The sequence below is a fragment of the Salvelinus fontinalis genome, chromosome 11 (genome assembly GCF_029448725.1).
Source record: "Salvelinus fontinalis isolate EN_2023a chromosome 11, ASM2944872v1, whole genome shotgun sequence".
Lineage (NCBI taxonomy): Eukaryota > Metazoa > Chordata > Actinopteri > Salmoniformes > Salmonidae > Salvelinus > Salvelinus fontinalis.
In genome coordinates, this window is record NC_074675.1 from 58,914,768 (window position 1) to 58,931,325 (window position 16,558).

The following is a 16,558-nucleotide window of genomic DNA, read 5'->3' on the forward strand; positions in this document are numbered from 1 at the left end:
GTTCTGGTTAGAGGATGGGGAGAGGTTCTGGTTAGAGGATGGAGAGAGGTTCTGGTTAGAGGATGGGGAGAGGTTCTGGTTAGAGGATGGGGAGAGGTTCTGGTTAGAGGATGGAGAGAGGTTCTGGTTAGAGGATGGAGAGAGGTTCTGGTTAGAGGATGGGGAGAGTCTCTGGTTAGAGGATGGGGAGAGGTTCTGGTTAGAGGTTGGAGAGAGGTTCTGGTTAGAGGATGGAGAGAGGTTCTGGTTAGAGGATGGAGAGAGGTTCTGGTTAGATGATGGAGAGAGGTTCTGGTTAGAGGATGGAGAGAGGTTCTGGTTAGAGGATGGAGAGAGGTTCTGGTTAGAGGATGGGGAGAGGTTCTGGATAGAGGATGGGGAGAGGTTCTGGTTAGAGGATGGAGAGAGGTTCTGGTTAGAGGATGGAGAGAGGTTCTGGTTAGAGGATGGGGAGAGGTTCTGGTTAGAGGATGGGGAGAGGTTCTGGTTAGAGGTTGGAGAGAGGTTCTGGTTAGAGGATGGAGAGAGGTTCTGGTTAGAGGATGGAGAGTGGTTCTGGTTAGAGGATGGGGAGAGGTTCTGGTTAGAGGATGGAGAGAGGTTCTGGTTAGAGGTTCTGGTTAGAGAGAGGTTCTGGTTAGAGGATGGAGAGAGGTTCTGGTTAGAGGTTCTGGTTAGAGGATGGGGAGAGGTTCTGGTTAGAGGATGGAGAGAGGTTCTGGTTAGAGGATGGAGAGAGGTTCTGGTTAGAGGATGGGGAGAGGTTCTGGTTAGAGGTTCTGGTTAGAGGATGGGGAGTGGTTCTGGTTAGAGGATGGAGAGAGGTTCTGGTTAGAGGATGGAGAGAGGTTCTGGTTAGAGGTTCTGGTTAGAGGTTGGAGAGAGGTTCTGGTTAGAGAGAGGTTCTGGTTAGAGGATGGAGAGAGGTTCTGGTTAGAGGATGGAGAGAGGTTCTGGTCAGAGGATGGAGAGAGGTTCTGGTTAGAGGATGGAGAGAGGTTCTGGTTAGAGGTTGGAGAGAGGTTCTGGTTAGAGGTTCTGGTTAGAGGTTCTGGTTAGAGGTTGGAGAGAGGTTCTGGTTAGAGGTTCTGGTTAGAGGTTGGAGAGAGGTTCTGGTTAGAGGTTCTGGTTAGAGGTTCTGGTTAGAGGATGGAGAGAGGTTCTGGTTAGAGGTTGGAGAGAGGTTCTGGTTAGAGGTTCTGGTTAGAGGTTCTGGTTAGAGGATGGAGAGAGGTTCTGGTTAGAGGATGGAGAGAGTTTCTGGTTAGAGGATGGGGAGAGGTTCTGGTTAGAGGATGGGGAGAGGTTCTGGTTAGAGATTGGAGAGAGGTTCTGGTTAGAGGATGGAGAGAGGTTCTGGTTAGAGGATGGAGAGAGGTTCTGGTTAGAGGATGGAGAGAGGTTCTGGTTAGAGGATGGAGAGAGGTTCTGGTCAGAGGATGGAGAGAGGTTCGGGTTGAGGTTAGAGAGAGGTTCTGGTTAGTGTATGGGGAGAGGTTCTGGTTAGAGATTCTGGTTAGAGGATGGAGAGAGGTTCTGGTTAGAGGATGGAGAGAGGTTCTGGTTAGAGGATGGAGAGAGGTTCTGGTTAGAGGATGGAGAGAGGTTCTGGTTAGAGGATGGAGAGAGGTTCTGGTTAGAGGTTCTGGTTAGAGGATGGGGAGAGGTTCTGGTTAGAGGATGGAGAGAGGTTCTGGTTAGAGGATGGAGAGAGGTTCTGGTTAGAGAGAGGTTCTGGTTAGAGGATGGAGAGAGGTTCTGGTTAGAGGTTGGAGAGAGGTTCTGGTTAGAGGTTCTGGTTAGAGGTTCTGGTTAGAGGATGGAGAGAGGTTCTGGTTAGAGGTTGGAGAGAGGTTATGGTTAGAGGTTCTGGTTAGAGGTTCTGGTTAGAGGATAGGGAGAGGTTCTGGTTAGAGGATGGGGAGAGGTTCTGGTTAGAGGATGGAGAGAGGTTCTGGTTAGAGGTTCTGGTTAGAGGATGGGGAGAGGTTCTGGTTAGAGGTTCTGGTTAGAGGTTCTGGTTAGAGGTTCTGGTTAGAGGATGGGGAGAGGTTCTGGTTAGAGGTTCTGGTTAGAGGTTCTGGTTAGAGGATGGAGAGAGGTTCTGGTTAGAGGTTCTGGTTAGAGGTTCTGGTTAGAGGTTCTGGTTAGAGGATGGGGAGAGGTTCTGGTTAGAGGTTCTGGTTAGAGGTTCTGGTTAGAGGATGGAGAGAGGTTCTGGTTAGAGGCTCTGGTTAGAGGATGGGGAGAGGTTCTGGTTAGAGGATGGGGAGAGGTTCTGGTTAGAGATTCTGGTTAGAGGTTCTGGTTAGAGGATGGAGAGAGGTTCTGGTTAGAGGTTCTGGTTAGAGGTTGGAGAGAGGTTCTGGTTAGAGGTTCTGGTTAGAGGATAGGGAGAGGTTCTGGTTAGAGGATGGGGAGAGGTTCTGGTTAGAGGATGGAGAGAGGTTCTGGTTAGAGGATGGAGAGAGGTACTGGTTAGAGGATGGAGAGAGGTTCTGGTTAGAGGATGGAGAGAGGTTCTGGTTAGAGGTTCTGGTTAGAGGATGGGGAGAGGTTCTGGTTAGAGGATGGAGAGAGGTTCTGGTTAGAGGATGGAGAGAGGTTCTGGTTAGAGAGAGGTTCTGGTTAGAGGTTCTGGTTAGAGGTTCTGGTTAGAGGATTGAGAGAGGTTCTGGTTAGAGGTTGGAGAGAGGTTCTGGTTAGAGGTTCTGGGTAGAGGTTCTGGTTAGAGGATGGAGAGAGGTTCTGGTTAGAGGTTGGAGAGAGGTTATGGTTAGAGGTTCTGGTTAGAGGTTCTGGTTAGAGGATAGGGAGAGGTTCTGGTTAGAGGATGGGGAGAGGTTCTGGTTAGAGGATGGAGAGAGGTTCTGGTTAGAGGTTCTGGTTAGAGGTTCTGGTTAGAGGATGGAGAGAGGTTCTGGTTAGAGGTTTTGGTTAGAGGTTCTGGTTAGAGGTTCTGGTTAGAGGATGGGGAGAGGTTCTGGTTAGAGGTTCTGGTTAGAGGTTCTGGTTAGAGGATGGAGAGAGGTTCTGGTTAGAGGTTCTGGTTAGAGGATGGGGAGAGGTTCTGGTTAGAGGATGGGGAGAGGTTCTGGTTAGAGGTTCTGGTTAGAGGTTCTGGTTAGAGGATGGAGAGAGGTTCTGGTTAGAGGTTCTTGATAGAGGTTGGAGAGAGGTTCTGGTTAGAGGTTCTGGTTAGAGGTTCTGGTTAGAGGATGGAGAGAGGTTCTGGTTAGAGGTTGGGGAGAGGTTCTGGTTAGAGGATGGGGAGAGGTTCTGGTTAGAGGATGGGGAGAGGTTCTGGTTAGAGGTTCTGGTTAGAGGTTGGAGAGAGGTTCTGGTTAGAGGTTCTGGTTAGAGGTTCTGGTTAGAGGAAGGAGAGAGGTTCTGGTTAGAGGTTGGGGAGAGGTTCTGGTTAGAGGATGGAGAGAGGTTCTGGTTAGAGGATGGAGAGAGGTTCTGGTTAGAGGATGGAGAGAGGTTCTGGTTAGAGGATTGGGAGAGGTTCTGGTTAGAGGATGGGGAGAGGTTCTGGTTAGAGGATGGAGAGAGGTTCTGGTTAGAGGATGGAGAGAGGTTCTGGTTAGAGGTTGGAGAGAGGTTCTGGTTAGAGGATGGAGAGAGGTTCTGGTTAGAGGATGGAGAGAGGTTCTGGTCAGAGGATGGAGAGAGGTTCGGGTTGAGGTTAGAGAGAGGTTCTGGTTAGTGTATGGGGAGAGGTTCTGGTTAGAGGTTCTGGTTAGAGGATGGAGAGAGGTTCTGGTTAGAGGATGGAGAGAGGTTCTGGTTAGAGGATGGAGAGAGGTTCTGGTTAGAGAGAGGTTCTGGTTAGAGGATGGAGAGAGGTTCTGGTTAGAGGTTGGAGAGAGGTTCTGGTTAGAGGTTCTGGTTAGAGGTTCTGGTTAGAGGATGGAGAGAGGTTCTGGTTAGAGGTTGGAGAGAGGTTATGGTTAGAGGTTCTGGTTAGAGGTTCTGGTTAGAGGATAGGGAGAGGTTCTGGTTAGAGGATGGGGAGAGGTTCTGGTTAGAGGATGGAGAGAGGTTCTGGTTAGAGGTTCTGGTTAGAGGATGGGGAGAGGTTCTGGTTAGAGGTTCTGGTTAGAGGTTCTGGTTAGAGGTTCTGGTTAGAGGATGGGGAGAGGTTCTGGTTAGAGGTTCTGGTTAGAGGTTCTGGTTAGAGGATGGAGAGAGGTTCTGGTTAGAGGTTCTGGTTAGAGGTTCTGGTTAGAGGTTCTGGTTAGAGGATGGGGAGAGGTTCTGGTTAGAGGTTCTGGTTAGAGGTTCTGGTTAGAGGATGGAGAGAGGTTCTGGTTAGAGGCTCTGGTTAGAGGATGGGGAGAGGTTCTGGTTAGAGGATGGGGAGAGGTTCTGGTTAGAGATTCTGGTTAGAGGTTCTGGTTAGAGGATGGAGAGAGGTTCTGGTTAGAGGTTCTGGTTAGAGGTTGGAGAGAGGTTCTGGTTAGAGGTTCTGGTTAGAGGATAGGGAGAGGTTCTGGTTAGAGGATGGGGAGAGGTTCTGGTTAGAGGATGGAGAGAGGTTCTGGTTAGAGGATGGAGAGAGGTACTGGTTAGAGGATGGAGAGAGGTTCTGGTTAGAGGATGGAGAGAGGTTCTGGTTAGAGGTTCTGGTTAGAGGATGGGGAGAGGTTCTGGTTAGAGGATGGAGAGAGGTTCTGGTTAGAGGATGGAGAGAGGTTCTGGTTAGAGAGAGGTTCTGGTTAGAGGTTCTGGTTAGAGGTTCTGGTTAGAGGATTGAGAGAGGTTCTGGTTAGAGGTTGGAGAGAGGTTCTGGTTAGAGGTTCTGGGTAGAGGTTCTGGTTAGAGGATGGAGAGAGGTTCTGGTTAGAGGTTGGAGAGAGGTTATGGTTAGAGGTTCTGGTTAGAGGTTCTGGTTAGAGGATAGGGAGAGGTTCTGGTTAGAGGATGGGGAGAGGTTCTGGTTAGAGGATGGAGAGAGGTTCTGGTTAGAGGTTCTGGTTAGAGGTTCTGGTTAGAGGATGGAGAGAGGTTCTGGTTAGAGGTTTTGGTTAGAGGTTCTGGTTAGAGGTTCTGGTTAGAGGATGGGGAGAGGTTCTGGTTAGAGGTTCTGGTTAGAGGTTCTGGTTAGAGGATGGAGAGAGGTTCTGGTTAGAGGTTCTGGTTAGAGGATGGGGAGAGGTTCTGGTTAGAGGATGGGGAGAGGTTCTGGTTAGAGGTTCTGGTTAGAGGTTCTGGTTAGAGGATGGAGAGAGGTTCTGGTTAGAGGTTCTTGTTAGAGGTTGGAGAGAGGTTCTGGTTAGAGGTTCTGGTTAGAGGTTCTGGTTAGAGGATGGAGAGAGGTTCTGGTTAGAGGTTGGGGAGAGGTTCTGGTTAGAGGATGGGGAGAGGTTCTGGTTAGAGGATGGGGAGAGGTTCTGGTTAGAGGTTCTGGTTAGAGGTTGGAGAGAGGTTCTGGTTAGAGGTTCTGGTTAGAGGTTCTGGTTAGAGGAAGGAGAGAGGTTCTGGTTAGAGGTTGGGGAGAGGTTCTGGTTAGAGGATGGAGAGAGGTTCTGGTTAGAGGATGGAGAGAGGTTCTGGTTAGAGGATGGAGAGAGGTTCTGGTTAGAGGATTGGGAGAGGTTCTGGTTAGAGGATGGGGAGAGGTTCTGGTTAGAGGATGGAGAGAGGTTCTGGTTAGAGGATGGAGAGAGGTTCTGGTTAGAGGTTGGAGAGAGGTTCTGGTTAGAGGATGGAGAGAGGTTCTGGTTAGAGGATGGAGAGAGGTTCTGGTCAGAGGATGGAGAGAGGTTCGGGTTGAGGTTAGAGAGAGGTTCTGGTTAGTGTATGGGGAGAGGTTCTGGTTAGAGGTTCTGGTTAGAGGATGGAGAGAGGTTCTGGTTAGAGGATGGAGAGAGGTTCTGGTTAGAGGATGGAGAGAGGTTCTGGTTAGAGGATGGAGAGAGGTTCTGGTTAGAGGATGGAGAGAGGTTCTGGTTAGAGGTTCTGGTTAGAGGATGGGGAGAGGTTCTGGTTAGAGGATGGAGAGAGGTTCTGGTTAGAGGATGGAGAGAGGTTCTGGTTAGAGGTTGGAGAGAGGTTCTGGTTAGAGGATGGAGAGAGGTTCTGGTTAGAGGATGGAGAGAGGTTCTGGTCAGAGGATGGAGAGAGGTTCGGGTTGAGGTTAGAGAGAGGTTCTGGTTAGTGTATGGGGAGAGGTTCTGGTTAGAGGTTCTGGTTAGAGGATGGAGAGAGGTTCTGGTTAGAGGATGGAGAGAGGTTCTGGTTAGAGGATGGAGAGAGGTTCTGGTTAGAGGTTCTGGTTAGAGGATGGAGAGAGGTTCTGGTTAGAGGTTGGAGAGAGGTTCTGGTTAGAGGTTCTGGTTAGAGGTTCTGGTTAGAGGATAGGGAGAGGTTCTGGTTAGAGGATGGGGAGAGGTTCTGGTTAGAGGATGGAGAGAGGTTCTGGTTAGAGGTTCTGGTTAGAGGATGGGGAGAGGTTCTGGTTAGAGGTTCTGGTTAGAGGTTGGGGAGAGGTTCTGGTTAGAGGTTCTGGTTAGAGGTTCTGGTTAGAGGATGGGGAGAGGTTCTGGTTAGAGGTTCTGGTTAGAGGTTCTGGTTAGAGGATGGAGAGAGGTTCTGGTTAGAGGTTCTGGTTAGAGGATGGGGAGAGGTTCTGGTTAGAGGATGGGGAGAGGTTCTGGTTAGAGGTTCTGGTTAGAGGTTCTGGTTAGAGGATGGGGAGAGGTTCTGGTTAGAGGATGGAGAGAGGTAATGGTTAGAGGTTCTGGTTAGAGGTTCTGGTTAGAGGATGGAGAGAGGTTCTGGTTAGAGGTTCTGGTTAGAGGTTGGAGAGAGGTTCTGGTTAGAGGTTCTGGTTAGAGGTTCTGGTTAGAGGATGGAGAGAGGTTCTGGTTAGAGGTTGGGGAGAGGTTCTGGTTAGAGGATGGGGAGAGGTTCTGGTTAGAGGATGGGGAGAGGTTCTGGTTAGAGGATCTGGTTAGAGGTTGGAGAGAGGTTCTGGTTAGAGGTTCTGGTTAGAGGTTCTGGTTAGAGGAAGGAGAGAGGTTCTGGTTAGAGGTTGGGGAGAGGTTCTGGTTAGAGGATGGAGAGAGGTTCTGGTTAGAGGATGGAGAGAGGTTCTGGTTAGAGGATGGGGAGAGGTTCTGGTTAGAGGATCGGGAGAGGTTCTGGTTAGAGGATGGAGAGAGGTTCTGGTTAGAGGTTGGAGAGAGGTTCTGGTTAGAGGATGGAGAGAGGTTCTGGTTAGAGGATGGGGAGAGGTTCTGGTTAGAGGGTGGGGAGAGGTTCTGGTTAGAGGATGGAGAGAGGTTCTGGTTAGAGGATGGAGAGAGGTTCTGGTTAGAGGATGGGGAGAGGTTCTGGTTAGAGGATGGGGTGAGGTTCTGGTTTTAGGTTCTGGTTAGAGGATGGAGAGAGGTTCTGGTTAGAGGACGGAGAGAGGTTCTGGTTAGAGAATGGGGAGAGGTTCTGGTTAGAGGATGGGGGGAGGTTCTGGTTAGAGGTTCTGGTTAGAGGATGGGGAGAGGTTCTGGTTAGAGGATGGGGAGAGGTTCTGGTTAGAGGTTCTGGTTAGAGGATGGGGAGAGGTTCTGGTTAGAGGTTCTGGTTAAAGGATGGAGAGAGGTTCTGGTTAGAGGATGGAGAGAGGTTCTGGTTAGAGGATGGGGAGAGGTTCTGGTTAGAGGTTCTGGTTAGAGGATGGGGAGAGGTTCTGGTTAGAGGATGGGGAGAGGTTCTGGTTAGAGGTTGGAGAGAGGTTCTGGTTAGAGGATGGAGAGAGGTTCTGGTTAGAGGATGGGGAGAGGTTCTGGTTAGAGGGTGGGGAGAGGTTCTGGTTAGAGGATCGGGAGAGGTTCTGGTTAGAGGATGGAGAGAGGTTCTGGTTAGAGGTTGGAGAGAGGTTCTGGTTAGAGGATGGAGAGAGGTTCTGGTTAGAGGATGGGGAGAGGTTCTGGTTAGAGGGTGGGGAGAGGTTCTGGTTAGAGGATGGAGAGAGGTTCTGGTTAGAGGATGGAGAGAGGTTCTGGTTAGAGGATGGGGAGAGGTTCTGGTTAGAGGATGGGGTGAGGTTCTGGTTTTAGGTTCTGGTTAGAGGATGGAGAGAGGTTCTGGTTAGAGGACGGAGAGAGGTTCTGGTTAGAGAATGGGGAGAGGTTCTGGTTAGAGGATGGGGGGAGGTTCTGGTTAGAGGTTCTGGTTAGAGGATGGGGAGAGGTTCTGGTTAGAGGATGGGGAGAGGTTCTGGTTAGAGGTTCTGGTTAGAGGATGGGGAGAGGTTCTGGTTAGAGGTTCTGGTTAAAGGATGGAGAGAGGTTCTGGTTAGAGGATGGAGAGAGGTTCTGGTTAGAGGATGGGGAGAGGTTCTGGTTAGAGGTTCTGGTTAGAGGATGGGGAGAGGTTCTGGTTAGAGGATGGGGAGAGGTTCTGGTTAGAGGTTCTGGTTAGAGGATTGGGAGAGGTTCTGGTTAGAGGATGGGGAGAGGTCCTGGTTAGAGGTTCTGGTTAGAGGTTGGAGAGAGGTTCTGGTTAGAGGATGGAGAGAGGTTCTGGTTAGAGGTTGGAGAGAGGTTCTGGTTAGAGGATGGAGAGAGGTTCTGGTTAGTGTATGGGGAGAGGTTCTGGTTAGAGGTTCTGGTTAGAGGATGGAGAGAGGTTCTGGTTAGAGGATGGAGAGAGGTTCTGGTTAGAGGATGGAGAGAGGTTCTGGTTAGAGGATGGAGAGAGGTTCTGGTTAGAGGATGGAGAGAGGTTCTGGTTAGAGGTTCTGGTTAGAGGATGGGGAGAGGTTCTGGTTAGAGGATGGAGAGAGGTTCTGGTTAGAGGATGGAGAGAGGTTCTGGTTAGAGAGAGGTTCTGGTTAGAGGTTCTGGTTAGAGGATGGAGAGAGGTTCTGGTTAGAGGTTGGAGAGAGGTTCTGGTTAGAGGTTCTGGTTAGAGGTTCTGGTTAGAGGATAGGGAGAGGTTCTGGTTAGAGGATGGGGAGAGGTTCTGGTTAGAGGATGGAGAGAGGTTCTGGTTAGAGGTTCTGGTTAGAGGATAGGGAGAGGTTCTGGTTAGAGGTTCTGGTTAGAGGTTGGGGAGAGGTTCTGGTTAGAGGTTCTGGTTAGAGGTTCTGGTTAGAGGATGGGGAGAGGTTCTGGTTAGAGGATGGGGAGAGGTTCTGGTTAGAGGTTCTGGTTAGAGGTTCTGGTTAGAGGATGGGGAGAGGTTCTGGTTAGAGGATGGAGAGAGGTAATGGTTAGAGGTTCTGGTTAGAGGTTCTGGTTAGAGGATGGAGAGAGGTTCTGGTTAGAGGTTCTGGTTAGAGGTTGGAGAGAGGTTCTGGTTAGAGGTTCTGGTTAGAGGTTCTGGTTAGAGGATGGAGAGAGGTTCTGGTTAGAGGTTGGGGAGAGGTTCTGGTTAGAGGATGGGGAGAGGTTCTGGTTAGAGGATGGGGAGAGGTTCTGGTTAGAGGTTCTGGTTAGAGGTTGGAGAGAGGTTCTGGTTAGAGGTTCTGGTTAGAGGTTCTGGTTAGAGGAAGGAGAGAGGTTCTGGTTAGAGGTTGGGGAGAGGTTCTGGTTAGAGGATGGAGAGAGGTTCTGGTTAGAGGATGGAGAGAGGTTCTGGTTAGAGGATGGAGAGAGGTTCTGGTTAGAGGATGGGGAGAGGTTCTGGTTAGAGGATCGGGAGAGGTTCTGGTTAGAGGATGGAGAGAGGTTCTGGTTAGAGGTTGGAGAGAGGTTCTGGTTAGAGGATGGAGAGAGGTTCTGGTTAGAGGATGGAGAGTGGTTCTGGTTAGAGGATGGGGAGAGGTTCTGGTTAGAGGATGGAGAGAGGTTCTGGTTAGAGGTTCTGGTTAGAGAGAGGTTCTGGTTAGAGGATGGAGAGAGGTTCTGGTTAGAGGTTCTGGTTAGAGGATGGGGAGAGGTTCTGGTTAGAGGATGGAGAGAGGTTCTGGTTAGAGGATGGAGAGAGGTTCTGGTTAGAGGATGGGGAGAGGTTCTGGTTAGAGGTTCTGGTTAGAGGATGGGGAGTGGTTCTGGTTAGAGGATGGAGAGAGGTTCTGGTTAGAGGATGGAGAGAGGTTCTGGTTAGAGGTTCTGGTTAGAGGTTGGAGAGAGGTTCTGGTTAGAGAGAGGTTCTGGTTAGAGGATGGAGAGAGGTTCTGGTTAGAGGATGGAGAGAGGTTCTGGTCAGAGGATGGAGAGAGGTTCTGGTTAGAGGATGGAGAGAGGTTCTGGTTAGAGGTTGGAGAGAGGTTCTGGTTAGAGGTTCTGGTTAGAGGTTCTGGTTAGAGGTTGGAGAGAGGTTCTGGTTAGAGGTTCTGGTTAGAGGTTGGAGAGAGGTTCTGGTTAGAGGTTCTGGTTAGAGGTTCTGGTTAGAGGATGGAGAGAGGTTCTGGTTAGAGGTTGGAGAGAGGTTCTGGTTAGAGGTTCTGGTTAGAGGTTCTGGTTAGAGGATGGAGAGAGGTTCTGGTTAGAGGATGGAGAGAGTTTCTGGTTAGAGGATGGGGAGAGGTTCTGGTTAGAGGATGGGGAGAGGTTCTGGTTAGAGATTGGAGAGAGGTTCTGGTTAGAGGATGGAGAGAGGTTCTGGTTAGAGGATGGAGAGAGGTTCTGGTTAGAGGATGGAGAGAGGTTCTGGTTAGAGGATGGAGAGAGGTTCTGGTCAGAGGATGGAGAGAGGTTCGGGTTGAGGTTAGAGAGAGGTTCTGGTTAGTGTATGGGGAGAGGTTCTGGTTAGAGATTCTGGTTAGAGGATGGAGAGAGGTTCTGGTTAGAGGATGGAGAGAGGTTCTGGTTAGAGGATGGAGAGAGGTTCTGGTTAGAGGATGGAGAGAGGTTCTGGTTAGAGGATGGAGAGAGGTTCTGGTTAGAGGTTCTGGTTAGAGGATGGGGAGAGGTTCTGGTTAGAGGATGGAGAGAGGTTCTGGTTAGAGGATGGAGAGAGGTTCTGGTTAGAGAGAGGTTCTGGTTAGAGGATGGAGAGAGGTTCTGGTTAGAGGTTGGAGAGAGGTTCTGGTTAGAGGTTCTGGTTAGAGGTTCTGGTTAGAGGATGGAGAGAGGTTCTGGTTAGAGGTTGGAGAGAGGTTATGGTTAGAGGTTCTGGTTAGAGGTTCTGGTTAGAGGATAGGGAGAGGTTCTGGTTAGAGGATGGGGAGAGGTTCTGGTTAGAGGATGGAGAGAGGTTCTGGTTAGAGGTTCTGGTTAGAGGATGGGGAGAGGTTCTGGTTAGAGGTTCTGGTTAGAGGTTCTGGTTAGAGGTTCTGGTTAGAGGATGGGGAGAGGTTCTGGTTAGAGGTTCTGGTTAGAGGTTCTGGTTAGAGGATGGAGAGAGGTTCTGGTTAGAGGTTCTGGTTAGAGGTTCTGGTTAGAGGTTCTGGTTAGAGGATGGGGAGAGGTTCTGGTTAGAGGTTCTGGTTAGAGGTTCTGGTTAGAGGATGGAGAGAGGTTCTGGTTAGAGGCTCTGGTTAGAGGATGGGGAGAGGTTCTGGTTAGAGGATGGGGAGAGGTTCTGGTTAGAGATTCTGGTTAGAGGTTCTGGTTAGAGGATGGAGAGAGGTTCTGGTTAGAGGTTCTGGTTAGAGGTTGGAGAGAGGTTCTGGTTAGAGGTTCTGGTTAGAGGATAGGGAGAGGTTCTGGTTAGAGGATGGGGAGAGGTTCTGGTTAGAGGATGGAGAGAGGTTCTGGTTAGAGGATGGAGAGAGGTACTGGTTAGAGGATGGAGAGAGGTTCTGGTTAGAGGATGGAGAGAGGTTCTGGTTAGAGGTTCTGGTTAGAGGATGGGGAGAGGTTCTGGTTAGAGGATGGAGAGAGGTTCTGGTTAGAGGATGGAGAGAGGTTCTGGTTAGAGAGAGGTTCTGGTTAGAGGTTCTGGTTAGAGGTTCTGGTTAGAGGATTGAGAGAGGTTCTGGTTAGAGGTTGGAGAGAGGTTCTGGTTAGAGGTTCTGGGTAGAGGTTCTGGTTAGAGGATGGAGAGAGGTTCTGGTTAGAGGTTGGAGAGAGGTTATGGTTAGAGGTTCTGGTTAGAGGTTCTGGTTAGAGGATAGGGAGAGGTTCTGGTTAGAGGATGGGGAGAGGTTCTGGTTAGAGGATGGAGAGAGGTTCTGGTTAGAGGTTCTGGTTAGAGGTTCTGGTTAGAGGATGGAGAGAGGTTCTGGTTAGAGGTTTTGGTTAGAGGTTCTGGTTAGAGGTTCTGGTTAGAGGATGGGGAGAGGTTCTGGTTAGAGGTTCTGGTTAGAGGTTCTGGTTAGAGGATGGAGAGAGGTTCTGGTTAGAGGTTCTGGTTAGAGGATGGGGAGAGGTTCTGGTTAGAGGATGGGGAGAGGTTCTGGTTAGAGGTTCTGGTTAGAGGTTCTGGTTAGAGGATGGAGAGAGGTTCTGGTTAGAGGTTCTTGATAGAGGTTGGAGAGAGGTTCTGGTTAGAGGTTCTGGTTAGAGGTTCTGGTTAGAGGATGGAGAGAGGTTCTGGTTAGAGGTTGGGGAGAGGTTCTGGTTAGAGGATGGGGAGAGGTTCTGGTTAGAGGATGGGGAGAGGTTCTGGTTAGAGGTTCTGGTTAGAGGTTGGAGAGAGGTTCTGGTTAGAGGTTCTGGTTAGAGGTTCTGGTTAGAGGAAGGAGAGAGGTTCTGGTTAGAGGTTGGGGAGAGGTTCTGGTTAGAGGATGGAGAGAGGTTCTGGTTAGAGGATGGAGAGAGGTTCTGGTTAGAGGATGGAGAGAGGTTCTGGTTAGAGGATTGGGAGAGGTTCTGGTTAGAGGATGGGGAGAGGTTCTGGTTAGAGGATGGAGAGAGGTTCTGGTTAGAGGATGGAGAGAGGTTCTGGTTAGAGGTTGGAGAGAGGTTCTGGTTAGAGGATGGAGAGAGGTTCTGGTTAGAGGATGGAGAGAGGTTCTGGTCAGAGGATGGAGAGAGGTTCGGGTTGAGGTTAGAGAGAGGTTCTGGTTAGTGTATGGGGAGAGGTTCTGGTTAGAGGTTCTGGTTAGAGGATGGAGAGAGGTTCTGGTTAGAGGATGGAGAGAGGTTCTGGTTAGAGGATGGAGAGAGGTTCTGGTTAGAGAGAGGTTCTGGTTAGAGGATGGAGAGAGGTTCTGGTTAGAGGTTGGAGAGAGGTTCTGGTTAGAGGTTCTGGTTAGAGGTTCTGGTTAGAGGATGGAGAGAGGTTCTGGTTAGAGGTTGGAGAGAGGTTATGGTTAGAGGTTCTGGTTAGAGGTTCTGGTTAGAGGATAGGGAGAGGTTCTGGTTAGAGGATGGGGAGAGGTTCTGGTTAGAGGATGGAGAGAGGTTCTGGTTAGAGGTTCTGGTTAGAGGATGGGGAGAGGTTCTGGTTAGAGGTTCTGGTTAGAGGTTCTGGTTAGAGGTTCTGGTTAGAGGATGGGGAGAGGTTCTGGTTAGAGGTTCTGGTTAGAGGTTCTGGTTAGAGGATGGAGAGAGGTTCTGGTTAGAGGTTCTGGTTAGAGGTTCTGGTTAGAGGTTCTGGTTAGAGGATGGGGAGAGGTTCTGGTTAGAGGTTCTGGTTAGAGGTTCTGGTTAGAGGATGGAGAGAGGTTCTGGTTAGAGGCTCTGGTTAGAGGATGGGGAGAGGTTCTGGTTAGAGGATGGGGAGAGGTTCTGGTTAGAGATTCTGGTTAGAGGTTCTGGTTAGAGGATGGAGAGAGGTTCTGGTTAGAGGTTCTGGTTAGAGGTTGGAGAGAGGTTCTGGTTAGAGGTTCTGGTTAGAGGATAGGGAGAGGTTCTGGTTAGAGGATGGGGAGAGGTTCTGGTTAGAGGATGGAGAGAGGTTCTGGTTAGAGGATGGAGAGAGGTACTGGTTAGAGGATGGAGAGAGGTTCTGGTTAGAGGATGGAGAGAGGTTCTGGTTAGAGGTTCTGGTTAGAGGATGGGGAGAGGTTCTGGTTAGAGGATGGAGAGAGGTTCTGGTTAGAGGATGGAGAGAGGTTCTGGTTAGAGAGAGGTTCTGGTTAGAGGTTCTGGTTAGAGGTTCTGGTTAGAGGATTGAGAGAGGTTCTGGTTAGAGGTTGGAGAGAGGTTCTGGTTAGAGGTTCTGGGTAGAGGTTCTGGTTAGAGGATGGAGAGAGGTTCTGGTTAGAGGTTGGAGAGAGGTTATGGTTAGAGGTTCTGGTTAGAGGTTCTGGTTAGAGGATAGGGAGAGGTTCTGGTTAGAGGATGGGGAGAGGTTCTGGTTAGAGGATGGAGAGAGGTTCTGGTTAGAGGTTCTGGTTAGAGGTTCTGGTTAGAGGATGGAGAGAGGTTCTGGTTAGAGGTTTTGGTTAGAGGTTCTGGTTAGAGGTTCTGGTTAGAGGATGGGGAGAGGTTCTGGTTAGAGGTTCTGGTTAGAGGTTCTGGTTAGAGGATGGAGAGAGGTTCTGGTTAGAGGTTCTGGTTAGAGGATGGGGAGAGGTTCTGGTTAGAGGATGGGGAGAGGTTCTGGTTAGAGGTTCTGGTTAGAGGTTCTGGTTAGAGGATGGAGAGAGGTTCTGGTTAGAGGTTCTTGTTAGAGGTTGGAGAGAGGTTCTGGTTAGAGGTTCTGGTTAGAGGTTCTGGTTAGAGGATGGAGAGAGGTTCTGGTTAGAGGTTGGGGAGAGGTTCTGGTTAGAGGATGGGGAGAGGTTCTGGTTAGAGGATGGGGAGAGGTTCTGGTTAGAGGTTCTGGTTAGAGGTTGGAGAGAGGTTCTGGTTAGAGGTTCTGGTTAGAGGTTCTGGTTAGAGGAAGGAGAGAGGTTCTGGTTAGAGGTTGGGGAGAGGTTCTGGTTAGAGGATGGAGAGAGGTTCTGGTTAGAGGATGGAGAGAGGTTCTGGTTAGAGGATGGAGAGAGGTTCTGGTTAGAGGATTGGGAGAGGTTCTGGTTAGAGGATGGGGAGAGGTTCTGGTTAGAGGATGGAGAGAGGTTCTGGTTAGAGGATGGAGAGAGGTTCTGGTTAGAGGTTGGAGAGAGGTTCTGGTTAGAGGATGGAGAGAGGTTCTGGTTAGAGGATGGAGAGAGGTTCTGGTCAGAGGATGGAGAGAGGTTCGGGTTGAGGTTAGAGAGAGGTTCTGGTTAGTGTATGGGGAGAGGTTCTGGTTAGAGGTTCTGGTTAGAGGATGGAGAGAGGTTCTGGTTAGAGGATGGAGAGAGGTTCTGGTTAGAGGATGGAGAGAGGTTCTGGTTAGAGGATGGAGAGAGGTTCTGGTTAGAGGATGGAGAGAGGTTCTGGTTAGAGGTTCTGGTTAGAGGATGGGGAGAGGTTCTGGTTAGAGGATGGAGAGAGGTTCTGGTTAGAGGATGGAGAGAGGTTCTGGTTAGAGGTTGGAGAGAGGTTCTGGTTAGAGGATGGAGAGAGGTTCTGGTTAGAGGATGGAGAGAGGTTCTGGTCAGAGGATGGAGAGAGGTTCGGGTTGAGGTTAGAGAGAGGTTCTGGTTAGTGTATGGGGAGAGGTTCTGGTTAGAGGTTCTGGTTAGAGGATGGAGAGAGGTTCTGGTTAGAGGATGGAGAGAGGTTCTGGTTAGAGGATGGAGAGAGGTTCTGGTTAGAGGTTCTGGTTAGAGGATGGAGAGAGGTTCTGGTTAGAGGTTGGAGAGAGGTTCTGGTTAGAGGTTCTGGTTAGAGGTTCTGGTTAGAGGATAGGGAGAGGTTCTGGTTAGAGGATGGGGAGAGGTTCTGGTTAGAGGATGGAGAGAGGTTCTGGTTAGAGGTTCTGGTTAGAGGATGGGGAGAGGTTCTGGTTAGAGGTTCTGGTTAGAGGTTGGGGAGAGGTTCTGGTTAGAGGTTCTGGTTAGAGGTTCTGGTTAGAGGATGGGGAGAGGTTCTGGTTAGAGGTTCTGGTTAGAGGTTCTGGTTAGAGGATGGAGAGAGGTTCTGGTTAGAGGTTCTGGTTAGAGGATGGGGAGAGGTTCTGGTTAGAGGATGGGGAGAGGTTCTGGTTAGAGGTTCTGGTTAGAGGTTCTGGTTAGAGGATGGGGAGAGGTTCTGGTTAGAGGATGGAGAGAGGTAATGGTTAGAGGTTCTGGTTAGAGGTTCTGGTTAGAGGATGGAGAGAGGTTCTGGTTAGAGGTTCTGGTTAGAGGTTGGAGAGAGGTTCTGGTTAGAGGTTCTGGTTAGAGGTTCTGGTTAGAGGATGGAGAGAGGTTCTGGTTAGAGGTTGGGGAGAGGTTCTGGTTAGAGGATGGGGAGAGGTTCTGGTTAGAGGATGGGGAGAGGTTCTGGTTAGAGGATCTGGTTAGAGGTTGGAGAGAGGTTCTGGTTAGAGGTTCTGGTTAGAGGTTCTGGTTAGAGGAAGGAGAGAGGTTCTGGTTAGAGGTTGGGGAGAGGTTCTGGTTAGAGGATGGAGAGAGGTTCTGGTTAGAGGATGGAGAGAGGTTCTGGTTAGAGGATGGGGAGAGGTTCTGGTTAGAGGATCGGGAGAGGTTCTGGTTAGAGGATGGAGAGAGGTTCTGGTTAGAGGTTGGAGAGAGGTTCTGGTTAGAGGATGGAGAGAGGTTCTGGTTAGAGGATGGGGAGAGGTTCTGGTTAGAGGGTGGGGAGAGGTTCTGGTTAGAGGATGGAGAGAGGTTCTGGTTAGAGGATGGAGAGAGGTTCTGGTTAGAGGATGGGGAGAGGTTCTGGTTAGAGGATGGGGTGAG